The 7,259-nt window shown below is 38.7% G+C and overlaps 1 long non-coding RNA gene across 15 annotated transcripts in view; it reads left to right on the forward strand.

Annotated features, from left to right (window-relative positions):
- LOC106871257 (uncharacterized) overlaps window positions 1-7,259 on the forward strand; it is a 413,124-nt gene that overhangs the window by 38,274 nt on the left and 367,591 nt on the right. The window lies entirely within an intron of this gene.

A 7,259-nucleotide genomic window follows, 5' to 3' on the forward strand; every position in this document is an offset into this window, starting at 1 on the left:
TGTGTGTGTGTGTGTGTGTGTGTGTGTGTGTGTACGTATACAAGACGGGTTTCTTTCAGTTTCCGTCTACCGAAACCACTCACAAGGCTTTGGTGGGCCCGAGGCTATTGTAGAAGACATTTGCCCAAGATGCCACGCAGTGGGACTGAACCCGAAGCCATATGTGGTTGGGTAGTATTTACTGATTTCATCTCCGTTTCATGAACCACTACTCTACAGTACTTCTTGAGACCAATATCAGCCGGGTAGAACGTAGTGGATCTTGCTACAATATCACATCAAACTTCTATACTTCTAATGAAGACCCTATACACTGCCAGTCTCGCACGTTGCCGTAACCCTTATGACGTTTATATTTTAGGACTTGCTCTTCACATGCGCACTCCACACTGTCTTTCTTAGGCAGCATCAAGTTCACAAGTCAAACTAAACCATTCGGTCTGATTTTTTGTTTCGCTGTTGCAATATAATATGGATACAATGGCGATTTGTGCAACTCAACTCGAACCTTCTAGTCTTTAGTACCTTTTAGATATAAAAGTCCTAACCATACTTTTTCACTATCTATATGCTGTTTTAGTGTATAGAAATCTCTGGCATGATTTAACCTGAGAAATAAGTCTAGATTATGGAGTTAACGCTGTCTTGGAAATGCCATATCGGGAGAGCATATGAAAATGTAGCGTAAAATAAGAGGTACTTTGGGCACTTGACTGGTAACACCGATGTTACTCGTCTCGTTACAATAGTTGAATAGATGCTTCTAGAAGAGTGGATTTTCCAGATGATAACTGAGACGATATCTAAACATGGTTTCTTATAGTTTCTAAATTTTTAGGACTTCTTGATGCTTCTATATTCAATTTTAGTATTGCAATCTGAAGTGCTTATCCAGGCATTTCGAGGTTAGTCAGTGGTTTCTTCTAGAATACAGGTAATTGAAGAAGGTTACTGAAGAAGGTCCATTGTTGTTAAGTTCCTTCAGAACTCCCCATGCAACAGCACGCTTGTTCTCATTGGAAAAGTTGTCAAATTCATCAGTTTTGGAATTAATGTGCGCGTCTAGTGTCTCCTTGTACGCTTTATCCAGTTCGATTTCAGATGACTCGAGGTGTGCTTCTGTTTCCCAGCAGATCTTGATCAATATTTCTTGGATGATTTCTTCAGATATTCTCTGGCCCTTGTTACCTTCTGATTGGATACAATAGTTACTGCTTTCTTTCTATTCTTTGGGAGCAAGTCTAGTGCTCTATCATCGTTGGCAGTGGTTAGGATGTTAGTTACAGTATCAAAATTCTTGTACTTGAGCCTGTCACAGGGAGTGACAAACCTGCTGTGCACTGAACCGTAAACTGTAAACTCCTCGCATAGTATAACCCGCTACTCGATTTGTTTTATAGGATCTCTGTTTCAGCACACGATTTCACATCAAAAATCTTGCAAAACAAATATGTAAAATCTATATATATATATATTATTTCAAAATTTCCTGCCAAGGGAAAAAGTACCGGTTTCTAACCCAGATCAAAGGCTCCTTCATTGGAATTTCAACATGAACAACAGGGTATTTTTGTATGTATGTATGTATGTATGTATGTAAGTGCAGATTTGTATGTTTTATGTATGCATTCTCATGCATATAATTGCATATCTAAACATGCTCATGTATATTTAAATGATAAACTTCTGGTAAGTTTTACAAATTTTTATAGTTCCAGTGATGGATTGGATCTGTAGTCTTCGAATTAGCTTTCTCCTTTCCGGTTTTGAGAAGCCTAATTTCTCAAGACTGGTATTTAGGCAGTGTCTGATTTAGAGTGAGGTCTTCACTGGGACATTCCACCAGTATTTTTATTATGAGTGGCAATGGCTTCTACCATATTGTAGGTTCTTATTTCTTTGTCTTTGGGATTATCCTTCCGACGGATTTCATTATCGAGTGTCCTAGCTATAACATCATGTCTCATCGGTAGATAATACCGTGATGACATTTTCGGACAACTGCCTATAATGTGGGTGATATCTTCAGTGTGAACTCGACAAAGTCTGCATCAGTTGTCACATTTTACTGCTTTTCCCGCATATCTATCCCTTTTGTGCATCAGGTATTTGGTTGATATTTCCTGTTCCTGGATTGCAAACGCATACCCTTCAAAGTGGGAGGTAGTAATCCGGCTATTGGTCCATGATAAACTGCTTTGATGATCGATGTTACTATTATCACAGAGCTTTCTGCTAACTTAGCCATGCATAATCTTCTGCTCATATAGGCTCATTCTTTCATCTGATGATGCGATGCGGTAGAATTGTACGACTTCTTTGGGCATATAATCTAGGTTATCAGACAAAGAGTGTTGCTCAAGGAGCTGCTTTCCAAGTCTTATGATGTTATCAACCTCATGTATGCAAACTTGGTCAAGGGATGCACTCCGACACTTGGTAGTTAAAAGATGTTGCCGAAGTGATATGATCTGACATTCAAAGGCATTTTGGATATATGTTAAGTCTCTGCCGCCTTGTTTTCGTTTGAGGTAGAGGCGGTCTATGTCACTGTCTATGTGGAAATTATGTGTGCTTGTTAGTATTTTTCAGGTTTTCACATTAATGGCTCGATCTCATCACGCGTCCAATGGAGCAGCCCAAATATTAGTCTGAGTACTGGCACTGCAAACACACTGTAGGCCACTGTTTTATTGAATGCAGAAAGTTCCGAGGTTCAAACTTTCTTTATTCGGTTATAATATTCTTTAGTGACACGTGTTTTGTTACAGTTGACATTGTAAGATATATTTTCATCCACTGCTAGATACCTGTAACATTCCTCGTCAGATACAGGGGAAATAGTCAAATCATTGAGGGAGATGTTACTAGTCTGGTTTATAGTTTTCCCTTTTTCCCAACCATATCACAACATTTATCCTGACCAAACTCCAACCCTACATCCTTTGAGAATGCTGTAATTAGGTCAAGGCTCTTTTTCATCTCATGCATATTCTTTGCATAAAGTTTTAAGTCATCCACAAAGAAACAGTGCGTAATTTTGGTATTTCTGTTTCCTTGTGAACCAGTGAGATATCCATCAGACTTCCTTAACATGAATGACAAGGGGTTTACAGAAAGTATAAACAACATCACAGAGAGGCTGTCTCTTTGAAATGTGCCTTTGCGATACTGTATTCTATCGGTGATAATACATATGTATGTATGTATGTATTGATGGATGTATGGATGGTTGGATGGATGGATGGATGGATGGATGTGAGTTTGTATTTGCGTATGTGTGTGTAAAGATAGATATGCACACGTACGCGTGCGCATGTATGCACGCACGCGCATGTGAGCATTTACATACGAAAAGAAGTACTGATTTCGAAGCTGGAAGTCGTGTTCACTTGAAGCTGAAGTTTTCTTTCGTTGCTACAGTGAGTTTGGTTACTAAAAAGCACCCGAAATATGCTTATACAGAACGAATACGTACCATATAGCTCTAGTACTGCCTGCAATTAGTTAATGCATGGACACCCTGACCCTAATTCCCTTTAATTGCCAAATTAAGCAGAGTTATTTCTAGCTAAAGCATATTGTAGCATGTGAAAGGTAATAGCTGTTGTTGTTCATGTTGTTGTTTTGCTCAGGGCCAGCCATGACACTCAAAGCGTTCCAGCTGATGCTGTCATGTCGTTTTCCAATGTGCACGAATCAAAAACCGCGTTACCCAAGTTTTCTGTTTAAGACGGTAGAGTATGATCTGAAGATTTGGCTACTATGATTAGCTTCTTAACCACTCACACACATAAAGGCTTCCCCTTTCGTTTGAGTGTATATGATTTAGTCTGTTAGGCATGTAATTTCTAAGTGTCGACATCTATTGTTCCATGATGTCTATTAGGAATGATGCCGAACGAAGATAAGTTGATTAGAAAAGTTACATACATACACACATGCACACACAGACGCGCGCACACACACACACACACGCACACACACACACACACACACACGCACACACACACACACACACGCACACACACATACACACACATACACACATTTCTCTGATCAGCTCACCTTCTTCGTCAATATTTCGAAAGACACTAGAATCTCTCTGTTTATCTCTTCCTCTCTCTCCCCCTCTCTCCCTCTGACACATACATACACTATTAAACCGATTACACACACGCACACAAACACACACACATAGATATATACACATACATGCATACATATATATATACATACATACATGCATTCATACAGAGAGGCAGACAGATGGATATATATATATATATATATATATATATATATGTGTGTGTGTGTGTGTGTGTGTGTGTGTGTGTGCGTGTGTATGTGTGTGTGTGTGTGTGTGTGTGTGTGTGTGTGTGTGTGTGTGTGTGTGTGTGTGTGTGTGTGTACATACATGCATGTATATATTTGTAATGTAAATATGGATTCATAGACTCGTATGGCTATCACAGTAAGCTTCTCTTGTGGATTCGGCTAACAGACCACGTAGTCATCCCATGCAGAGGAGTGTAATGTAGAGTTCCATGCGCTGAAATCCAGTAGATCGGTTCGATGTAATTATTTTGTGAGGAGTATACAAACCAGAGAAAATTAAGAGGTATAACAGATGAATATATTTATTTAACCACTTGTCATCCTTAGGTTTACAGCCGTTTCGCAGCCTTCTCTATGTAATAATCATTTCAGTGGGTAATAAAGTATGTGTACATGTCTACACTAATATGCGCACTACGCATTACACAATACAACTGTATATTTACAAATCAATGCAGATAAAAAAAATTATCCCAGACTACCAGAAAACATCACTGATACTGGATCCTGCTGTTTTCCCAGAATCACAGAATAGTTTTATGCTAATCATGGATCAATAGACATGATATTCATAGCACGTTAAATTCAGAGGAAGTACAAAAATCAACGACTGGACTTTTATTAATATTTTATAGATCTCAGAAAGACAATCGACACAACACGGTGGCTTTTTCAAGGACATTCTTCAAGTTGGTTTGCCTTGAATACTTTGTGAATATCATTCGATCCTTGCAAGAAAACATGTAAGCATAGGTTTGCTTGAACGCAGAACTGTTTGAACTAGTTAGTGTTCTATTTTCTCCCACCTTCTTTGCCATGTTTTTGCAGTGATGATAAATAAAACATTTGCTGATAACAACACTGGCATTTATATAAGATATCGAACAACAGGAAAACCGTTTAACATCCACTGATTTCTTGAACCAACAAATAACTTCAGTTTTCTGATTAGAGACATTCTATAGGAAGAAAGCTGCGATCTGGTACACACGCTGTGGCCGATGTGCAGCACTGACTGACAGTTTTGTTGTAGAATATGGCGACACTACGAGAATCTCTTGGAAATCCTTTGTACGAAATACAGAAGTGATACAAGCTCATTTGTCAAGTGTTATGAAACGGCTTTGGTGGCTTGATCACGTAGTACGCCTGGTGGATTGCCTTTGGCAAAAATAGGTACTATATGTGAGTTGAATGAAGAATAGTGCCTGCAATGTAAGTCAAAGAAGAGATATAAAGACTGCCTAAAAGATGCACAGAAGAAAACTAGCATTGGCATCAAAAGCTGGCAAGGTCATAGACAGAACAGGCGTCTGTGAGGATGTCTGATTGCCAATAATATTGAAGAGTTTGAGACTAAATGCACAGCTTATACTCAGTTGAAGTACGCTGCGGTACCTATGGATATTATGGAGAGGCGGGAACTCTAAACAGTCCCTGCAATGCAAGGGATGCGATCGTGTATGCTTTTAAAAACAGGACTGCAAAGCTATGTTACACATAGTGCTGATTTTCCAAGTGACCTACGTAGCAAAGTATGTTGTTGTGAGGGTGGGTTAAAATGCCATCTTAAAGCATGTCACCTAAAGAAAGCCCGTCGAATAAGATGGAGTATACAACTTGTAACACGAATTGCCTGGCTGAACTAAAGATCCATCTCAGAAATGACTAGCAACAAATGAATTTATGCTAAAAGATACAGTCGATGTCCAGGAAATAGTGGTTCTCGGACACAAGCTGATTTCCACCATGTATGAATGTATGTATGTATGTATGTATGTATGTATGTATGTATGTATGTATTACTGATTAGAGTTTTGCCTTGATTTGCCAGCTTCTCTGTGGAAATGTAAAGATATATTTTGTTTTTAAGGAAGCTTCTATCCGTCATACTTTTGTCTACTCAGATTTTTTTCTGTCCCCAGATATTGTGATCATGCATAGCACAAAATTTCCTCCTCCTCCTCCTCCTCCTCCTCCTCATCATCATCATCATCGTCGTCATCATCATCATCATCATCATCGTCATCATCATCATCATCATCATCATCGTCGTCATCATCATCATCATCATCATCATCATCATCGTCATCATCATCATCGACGACGACGACGACAACAACAGCAACAACAGTGTAATCGGCGGTGGAGTTGAGATCAATGTCAGGCCACATAATTGTGTTTTAAGGTTAATTACATAATTTAAACCCGATTAATTATAAATGCTCTCGACTATTTTGTTCAAAACAATTGAATAAATATTTACTAATTCAGTACAATAGGTAGGCGAGTACTTAAGACAATTTGACCCTCTCACTGGCAATATCATTTTCAAAGGCTACAAATGGAACCACTATACGGTTTGCTAGAACTGCTAGAAATAATAGCCAAAATTCTTCATATTTTACCCTACCACGTTATTTTTTAAAAAAGGACATAATGGACAACGGAATCCGGAATATAAAAAAAAAAAACTACTTGATCAAGACTGGGATATATTTTTGATCATATTTCTTTTAATTTGGGGTTCACGCATTCTTGCTTGGCTCACACTCCTCAGCCTCTAAAAATCTTGTGAACCAGAAATTGGTCCCTTGTAAATCCGTAACCGACGGTTCATCAGTTGCGGTGAAAAGTGTGAACTACGTTCGTTCAAGGACGGCTGACTTAGAGCTATACCATATCAGCAACAATGGCCCCTTTTTACATTGTAAAAGTGGGAAAAGAAACTGTACTTCATTCTGCAACAGCCTCAAAGCAGGTCCTCCTCTTCCTCCTCCTCCTCCTCCTCCTCCTCATCATCATCATCATCATCATCATCATCATTTACACACATGACTATAGTATCATAATGTATACGTAAATAACATTAACAAACTATACGTAACACAGTATACACACACAGATACATACATGCACAT

This window comes from Octopus bimaculoides, chromosome 20, assembly GCF_001194135.2.
Source record: "Octopus bimaculoides isolate UCB-OBI-ISO-001 chromosome 20, ASM119413v2, whole genome shotgun sequence".
Classification (NCBI taxonomy): Eukaryota; Metazoa; Mollusca; class Cephalopoda; order Octopoda; family Octopodidae; genus Octopus; species Octopus bimaculoides.